The following is a 9,199-nucleotide window of genomic DNA, read 5'->3' on the forward strand; positions in this document are numbered from 1 at the left end:
TTTTAAAAATGTTTTAAAAAAAAAAAGCCTTTCCTCCTTCAAGTCAACTTTTGTGCTCCAGAAAATTTTCTATTCCATAAGTCTGAGCGTAAAACTTCAAGTATTAAAATTTGTACATGTAGAGAGAAAATGACTTTTTTCAAAATATACAGGGGCAGCTGCCAAATTGATGTATTATATATTGTGGTTTCTGTTTCTTGAAAGATTTTTTTTTTATTTTTACATCTAACAAGAAAAAAAAATGAAAAAGAGGGTAAGAAACGATTCCAGTGGGATGATTTTAACATGCAAAGTGTCCCTGGGGTTTCTTCTTTGCTTGCTTTCTTCCTCCTCATCCTGCCCTACCCACCCCTACACAACCTTCTGTAAAACTTGAAAATAGAAAGCAAAAACCCTCAACTGTTGTAAATCATGCAATTAAAGTTGATTACTTATAAATATGAACTTTGGATCACTGTATAGACTGTTAAATTTGATTTCTTATTACCTATTGTTAAATAAACTGTGTGAGACAGACCCTTGGGCTTTGACTCACTTTTTGAGGGCACAGCTAACGCCAGTGTGTGCCTGGTGCTTTGGAGGGAAAGGGAAAGGACAAGCTTTTGCTTGCAGGCCCCTCAGCTGTTCTGTGCAATGAGTTCTCCAGTTGATTTGGATGAATTTGTCCAGTTCTGGGGGAAACCAAGCCATTACTCCCAAATACGGCAGATTTTTATCAACCAAGTGTCAAAGTTGAAGTGATACTAGTCTTGTAACATCTTGGTGGGACTCTGGTCCTCTAAGGATAGCGTAAAGGTCCAGGAACATCTTACAGAGTGGAAGATGGGCCTGGTTAGAAGGGACAGGTCTCTGGGGGGTTGTGTCTTACCTCCCCGTGCTTTGGCTGCCTTATGTTGAGCACTTTTTCTCTAAGAATCCTGACTCTGCCATTCCACTTATGCTGTAGATTGGATCTTCTGAAAACAGCCATTATAAACCTTACTTCCTTGACTTGTCGCTGAGTATACTGTAACAGCAATAGGGAAATAACTTTGTTAACAGAGAAGTGGTTTGTTGCTACCAGTATACCTGACCACGTGGCTCAGAAACTTTTGGAACTGGTTTGTGGGAACAATTTGGCAAGTTTAAAGATGCTAGCTAGAAAGTTCCTAGACTACTATAACAGTAACACAAGATTGTGGTCAGAACTCAGGATATTAGAATACTGATCAGAATACAGATCGTAAAGGCCAGCAGGGTGCTGGGGAATTAGCTCAGCAGTCTAAGCGCCTGCCTGGCAAGCTGGGGAGGCTGAGACAGGAGGATCAGTATGAGTGAGCTCTAGCAAGACCATGTACCAAATAAGTAAAAGGTTAAAAAAAAATTATAAAGGTTTCAGCAGGGAAGACCACTGACAATTTTAGAGGCTGTATGTACAACAGTCTGGTAAAATGTATGTGTGACATTGACCATGTCCTGCAGGTTTGCAGGAGCCTGATGGGAGTAACTGATCTGGCAAAGGAACGTTCAGTGTTCAGGCTGTGGCATGGGCACTGTTGGTGCATTTAACCACATCAGTAGCACCATCAGGAGAAAAGACCAAAACAGTGATTTGGAAGGATAAGTTTTGTGCCGGTGAGACAGAACTAAATGCCTGCTTCGGCAAGTACTAGGACCAGGGTTCAATTCCAATTCTCAGTTTCGCATTCCACGCTGGCCCCCATCCCCCAGGGCACTAAGCCTGTGACCAAGTCCGGGCGTGGTGACACATGCCTGTAATCCCAGCACTGGGGAAGCTGAAAACAGGACCACTATGTAGTGAGACCCTGTAGTAAATATGTAAATTAAATAGGTTCATGGCAGAACGTGGTTGTAGCCAGGGATGGTGGCACATGCCTGTAATGACAGCACTTGGAAGGCTGATACAGGAAAATCATCACAAGGTCAAGGCTACCCTTGGCTACATAGCTCCAGGCCAGCCTAAAGGATCCTGTCTAAAAACAAAAATAAGTACTTTGCATCAGGACAATAGAAAAGATGATTTCAAGGAAGACATTTTTTGAATAAGACTCCAACCTACCTGTCACAGCCACAAAGATACAAAAATGTAAACCATTTGATTAAAAGCCCCTATACCACCTGCTGGGGGATGACTGCCTTATACCTTGCTCCCCTGGGCTTGATTTCACTCTTTTGTTTGTTTTGCTGTACTGGGGATTGAACTCAGGACCCTGTGATTTCACTGTTTAGCCATCCAGGTATTTAGCATACAAGGGTTGTCCAAGGTGACCAGGTTACTGCTTGAGTTGGTGGCAGACTTTGGCATCTACATGGTGCTGATTATTTTGGCAGGCAGAATGCAAGAGTTAATGGGGTCATGGAGCTGCCTACCCAGATTTCAAAGGAAGACCTGCGAGACGAGGCAGTGTGCCCCTGAGAGAGGAGTGCAGGAAGCTGTGAGAAGTCAAACTGCTGTAGAGATCCCAGGAAGCTGGAAATGCTGGGAGTTGAGGTTGCCCACCGAGGAAGGCTTCAGGCACTGAACAGAGCTAGCCCACGAGAGGCCGTGTGGGCTTCAACCAGCCCCGCCAGACGGAGGGAGCCACCTAGTTCCTTTGAGTCCAGACTGTCTTTCCCTTGGTGCTGGACTTGTTACTACAAGCTTTAATGTTTGCCCTGATGGCTTTCCGGCTTGCTCTGGTCTGATTTCTATTTTTCCATTTGAGAATGAAAATGCTTACCCCCTGCCATTAGTTTTAGAAGTATTTTACCTTCTTTTTAATTTTTACTGAGGTTTATAGCAAAGAGTTTGACTTGACTCTCAGAGGAGACTTTGGACTTAGCCCTTTCATCAGCACTGAGACTCTTTTAAGACTTTGGCAACTATAGTATTAGAGGTTGACTAAATGTGTTTTGTACAAATTAAACATGAATCCATTGGGGGCAAGAATGGGAGGTTAGGGCTGGAGAGATGGCTCAGTGGTCTAAAGCACCTACTTGAAACAAGCTTGGCAAAGCACAGGGACCGCGGTTCAATCCTCCAGCACCACATGCCAGCCAGTCGCGCCCCCTGGTGGGCTGAGCTGGCCACACACACACACAATAAATAAATGTAATAAATAAAATAAATAAATAAATATTTAAAAAAAAAAAAAGAATGGAAGGTTACAGTTCAGATCTAAAATGTCATCCAAAAGTTCTGTATTTGGATGTAGGATATAGTTAAAAGGGCCAGGTCACAGAGGGGCATGGCTTGGGAGGGAATATGTCCCTTCCCTGGCTCCTCTGTCTGCCTTCTCTCTGTATGGCTTGAGGGCTACTCTTCCTCCTTGTCCCCTGCCATGCCCTTTCTGTTGTGGAGCCAACGAAGCATGGACTGAGTCCTCTGAAACCAGCTGAAGTCTCTCTTTCATGTTGCAGGTGTCAGTGTTTTGTCCTAGCAATTGGAAAATAACTAAGACAATTTTAACAAGGGATAAAATCTTGGAAACACACTTGGAAAGTTGAGCCTGAACTCCCTGCTCCCCTTGACTACTGCCACTCCCAACTACTGCTTCCCTTCCTGCCTCTGGAACCAACAGCCTGCTGATGCGAGGTCGGCCGTAGAATAAGAATGGTATGAAGTAAAACCAAGAGCCTGATTGGGACTCTCAAGAGACATGAGTCCCTGCGAAGATGCCAGCAAATAAGTTTGCCCTTTTCTCCCCCAAGCCTGGTGCTTCATCAGGGATCCTTTATTTTCCTGCTTCAATGTAAGCATTCAAACTGAGGCCACAGCGTTGCGAACTTAAGGCCAGGCTGGGCTACAGAAGACATACTGAAAAACTGTTTCTTTTCTTTTCTTTTTTCTTTTCTTTTCTTTTCTTTTCTTTTCTTTTCTTTTCTTTTCTTTTCTTTCTTTTCTTTTCTTTTCTTTTCTTTTCTTTTCTTTTTTGTGGAACCGGAGATTGAAGTCAGGCCCTTGTGCTGAACTCAGGCCCTTGCGTGAGAAACTGTTTCTTAAAATAATATCACAAATAGGGGGAAAGATTTTAGCATATGGATAAGTAAAAACCTGAAATAACCACAATTAGAAAAAAATCTCTCCATGACACATAATAATCCTAAATTCAACACAAGAACAGAATCTTAAAGACAGAAAAACCAACAAATCACTTATAAAGGAAAACCTATTAGAATTACAACAGGCTTCTTAACACAAATTTATTTCATTTTATTCATTTACTTTTACGTATTTGGTAGAGAGTCTCACTATGTAGCTTGTACTAGTAGTGATCCTCCTGTTTTCAGCCTCCCCAGTGCTGGGATTATAGGTGTGCACCACCAGCATGGCATGCAGCACCGGGAATCAAACCCTGGTCCCTGCACTTGCCTAAGCAGGCATTTAGTCCACTGAGCTATCTCGCGGGCCCTAACACAAATGTGATGGAGATTCAGGCATGGTGGTGCACACCTGTAATTCCAGCACTTGGGAGGCTAAGAGGAGGATCTGAGGCCATACTCAGCTACACAGTGAAATCCAGGATACCCTGAACTACAGATCAAGACCCTGAATCAAAATCATTGATAGATAAAATATTTCCATGATAAAGAGCACTTAAAAGAAATTCATGGGGCTGCTGGGAAGATGGCTCAGTGGAATAAGTGCTTCTCTGGAGAGCACAAGGGCCTGAGTTCAATCCCCAGTTCCACCAAAAGAAAGAAAGAAATCCATGGGGCCGGGGAGATGGCTCAGTAGAATAAGCGCTTCCCTGGCAACCTCAAGAGTTCAATCTGGGCTGGAGGAGACAGCTCAATGGCAAAAGCACCTGGCTGGCAAGTGCAAGGTCCTGAGTTCAATCCCCAGCACCACAAAAAAGAAAAAAAAAAGCACAAATATTTTGGGGCCGGGGAGATGGCTCAGTGGAATAAGCACTTCCCTGGCAAGTGCAAGGACCTGAGTTCAATCCCCAGTTCTGCCAACAAAAAAAAAAGAAAAAAAAAGAAAAGAAAAAAAGAGTTCAATCCCCAGTTCGGCAAAAAAAAAAAAAGAAATTCATGACCATGAAACCAGCACTCCAGAAAATTCTCAAGGATACCTTAGAGGCAATGAAGGTAAAAATGATAAAAGGTCTAATAGAATGAATATACCAGATAGAGTGAGTAGTTACTTAGAAGAGAGAGATAGGGCATTAGCAATAGGAAAATAAGGCAATAACAAATAATACCTGCTATGGGTTCAGTCTAAATGTTTCCCCAGGGACTGCTGAGATGGCTCAGTGGTCTAAAGCACCTACTTAGAACAAGCTAAGCTAAGCAAAGCACAGGGACCGCGGTTCAATCCCCCAGCACCACATGCCAGCCCGCCCTGCCCCCTGGTGGGCTGAGCTGGCCACACACACACACACACACACACACACTAAATAAATAAATAAATTTTAAAAAAATAAAATAAATGTTTCCCCAAAACCTCATGTGGTCATAGATAGGGCTTTTTTTTTTTAATTTTGAGAAAAAGTCTTGCTATATAGTTCATCCTGGTTTTTTTTTTTTTTTTTTTTTTTTTTTTTTTAATTTTGAGACAGGGTCTTGCTATGTAATTCCTGCGGGTTTTGAACTCCTTTATGTAGCTCAGAGTGGCCTTGAACTCCTGGGGACGCGGCTGCCTTGGCCTCCTGCGTGCCAGGATTACAGGTGGGTACCACCGTGCCTGGCTATCCGTGGGTTTTCTCAGAGGCGGCTGATCTAGAGTATGGGATGCTGGGATTAAGGTATGTGATTACTAAATCAGTCCACTAACCTGGATCTAATACAAGGGACAGAAAGAGGCTTGTCTTGTCCCTTGTTGCTTTGCTACCTTCTGCCTACCATGAATTGTTTCTCCTCTATGATACCTGTCTGCCATGCTACCCTATTTTAGTGCCAGCTGATTATGGACTAAAACCTACAAACCGGGAGCTGAATAAAACCTTCCCTCCATTCACTTTGGGTGTCAGGTATTGTGTCTCAGCTAAGACAAAAGGAGCTGAGACAGAATTTGGTTCCAGAGAACTGGGGTTGTTGCCACCACGTAGTTCTGAAACATCTGGGTCTGGCCTGGAGGAAGAGTTTGGAAAGGCTCAGAGATGCTTGCTGACAAAGCAGCCCTAGAAAGCCTGAGGATGGACTTGATGGGAGATTCTGGCCTGAGCTGAGAAGACAGAAAGCTGACAGAAATGCTGCTGGTAGCTGAGTGTGGTAGCTCACGCCTGAAATCCGAGCACTCCGGAGGCTGAGGCAGGAGGATCTTTGTGAGTTCAAGACCAGCCTGGGCTACATAGTGAGCTCAAGGCCAGCCTGAGCTGCATAGTGAGACCCTGTCTCAAAAGGAAAAAAAAAAAAAAAAAGAAAAGAAATTCTACCAGTAAAGACCAGGCTGGGGAGATTTATACCAGGAAGGACTGCATTGGTTGTTGAACTCTAGATGATGTGTGTTACACATTTGGATCATGATCAGAGGCTTGGCCTGAAGCTAAGATTAAAGGCAGTGGACTAGGGCCAGAGAGATAGCTCAGTGGCATAAGCACCTGCCTGGCAAGCGTAAAGTCCCAAGTTCTATCCCCGGTACTGCAAAAATAATAATAAATGATGAGGATTTACTTCACTGAAGCTATACAGAAAAATATAGAATATAGAGGATTATAAATACTGTACCAAAGAAAACACCACAAACAAAAGCCGAACAAAGGCAGTGGACTTCTGTAAGAAATCTCAAAGCAGTCTGATGTTGAGGTGATAACATGGCTACTGTGGGGGGCTTTTATCCAGATTTCTGTTGAGAATCAAGAGTAAAGAGCCCAACTGTGATAAAAACAGCATGATATTGAAAAAAAAAAAAAAAAGACCTGATAATCAGTGGAACAGATTAGAAGATGCAGAAACAACTCCAGACATGCAAAGCTACCTTATCTTTGACAAAGGAGTCAAATACATTTACTGGAAGACAGCCTCTGATAAATGGTGCTGGAACAACTGCTTTGCTCATGCTGAACATTAAAAATTGGACCCATGTCTTTTTTAAAAAATTTGTTTTAATCTTTTACTTATTTGGTATAGGGATCTCACTATGCAGCTCAGATTCGTGGTGATCCTCCTGTCTCAGCCTCCCCAGTGCTGGGATTACAAGTGTGTGCTACCACTTCTGGTTTGATTGGCTGGCTTGGTGCCTGGAGCCAGCATGTTATGTGGTACCAGGAATTAAACCTGGGTCCTTGTGATTGCCCAGCAGGCGCTTAGACCGCTGAGCTATCTCCCCAGAGTGGACCCATATCTTTCATGCACTAAACTAAATTTGAAATGGTTCAAAGATCTATATATTAAGACAGAAACATTAAATCTGCTGAAAAAGGGCCGGGGAGATGGTTCAGTAGAATAAACACTTTCCTGGCAAGCTCAAGGGCCTGAGTTCAATCCCCGGTTCCGAAAAAAAAAAAAAAAAAAAAAGATGTAACAGAGGAGAAATTGGTCACTGGAAAGACTAGCAAGAAAAAGCCAAGTACTTCATAAGATGACAAAAGAAAAGATGGCTGAGGACCTCACAAGAACCAGTAGGACTCCAGCCTTTGCTGCCTTGGAGTTGCAAAACTGAGAGACTTTCAGTTTGAGAAGACAGCCCCAGAACACCATGTTCCTGAACGCACTGGGCTAGGAAAGTTGTCTTTCAGGCTTTGGTTCATAGGCACTCAACCCCTACAGCCAAGAGAGAAGGAAGCCCAGCTACTAGGCGAGCTGGCGGCACAGCCACGTGTCATCGCGGTGGCGCTGGTTTTGGGTGCATGCAGAATGCAGAGTTGGGGGGTCCGAAGGCTTCCGCCCAGAGTTGGGCAGCCAGGCTGTGTGCCCTCGAGAAGGAAGCGCGTGAAGCTGAGAATATGAAGCTGAAGGTACAGTGGAGACCCCAGAAAGTCGGCAAAGGCAGGAAAGTGGATTGTCTGAGGAAAACTTGCAAGGAGAGGGTGGAGCGAGCCACAGAGAAAAGCTGCAGGAGCTGTCGCCCCCAGAGGTACGATAGGAGTGGAGCCATCCAAGCCCTTTGGAGTTCACATCTTTCCACAGGATTGTCCTGGATGCTGGACACGGAACTACAGGACTTCATGTTTTCCCTCCTAGAGTTTGGACTTGCTTTGGTCCCATTCCTTTGTAGCCCCCTATTTGTACCTTTTGGAATGCTGTAGCAGCCAGGGTTTACCAGGAAAACAGATAAAGCACAAGACATACAAGTGTATAACAAATTACAAGAAGGACTTAAGATGATCAGTCACAGAGTTGGGTGAGGAAGCGCGCAGAGCGCCTGCGCACTGGAGGCTGAAGGCTTCAGCCCAAGGTCTGGAGCTCACTGCAGTGTCCGTGCAAGTCCACGGCAGGAGGGTGAGGAGAGTCTCACAGAAGACTGATGAATCCATCCAGAAGGCTGAAGCGTCCCAGGCCAAAGCCTAAGAGTCTGCCCTCCAAGCCAGGAGACGACCTCCAGGCTGAAGGTGAAGACTCTTTCCCCTTCTGGCATACATGAAAATTTTGAATTTCTTTGGCAGAGTAGGAAATATAATGCTGCTGGTTGGTCTTAGCCTCCCTGGATAAACTACTGAAAGAAAACAAGGAGCTCAAAATACCCATGGGAAGTCTAAAGTCTTCTGTTAGTAAGGACAAACTAATAAGGGAAAATAAGGAGCTCAAAGATTTAAGCTCCAGGGGCTGGCAAGATGGCTCAGTGGTCTAAAGCACCTACTTGGAACAAGCTTGGCAAAGCACAAGGACCGCGGTTCGATCCCCCAGCACCACATGCCAGCCAGCCGCGCCCCCTGGTGGGCTGAGCTGGCCACACACACACACACACACACACACACACTAAATAAATAAATGTTTATTATTTAAAAAAAAAAAAAGATTTAAGCTCCAGACACAGATAAGAAATTTAAAAGTTTCTAAGGGTGTCCTGAAAGAAAATCTCCTCTCTTTTAATTGCAAGGCTAAGACTGCAGGAACCCAAGCCCCTCATGATTTGAATGGCTAAGCTGCAATAGAAGCGTAATGCTGTGCCTTGAAGCGCATCTGAAGCAAAGGGGAGGGCGCTGATTGGAAAGAATGAGATTCCATAGATTAGGGTGGAGATTCCATAGATTAGGGTGGAGATTCCATAGATTAGGGTGGAGATTAGGATCCTGAGGAGGCATAGGATGTTGAATTCCTAGATGTTGAGGAAATT

The sequence above is a fragment of the Octodon degus genome, unplaced genomic scaffold, assembly GCF_000260255.1.
Source record: "Octodon degus isolate 3935 unplaced genomic scaffold, OctDeg1.0 scaffold00156, whole genome shotgun sequence".
Lineage (NCBI taxonomy): Eukaryota > Metazoa > Chordata > Mammalia > Rodentia > Octodontidae > Octodon > Octodon degus.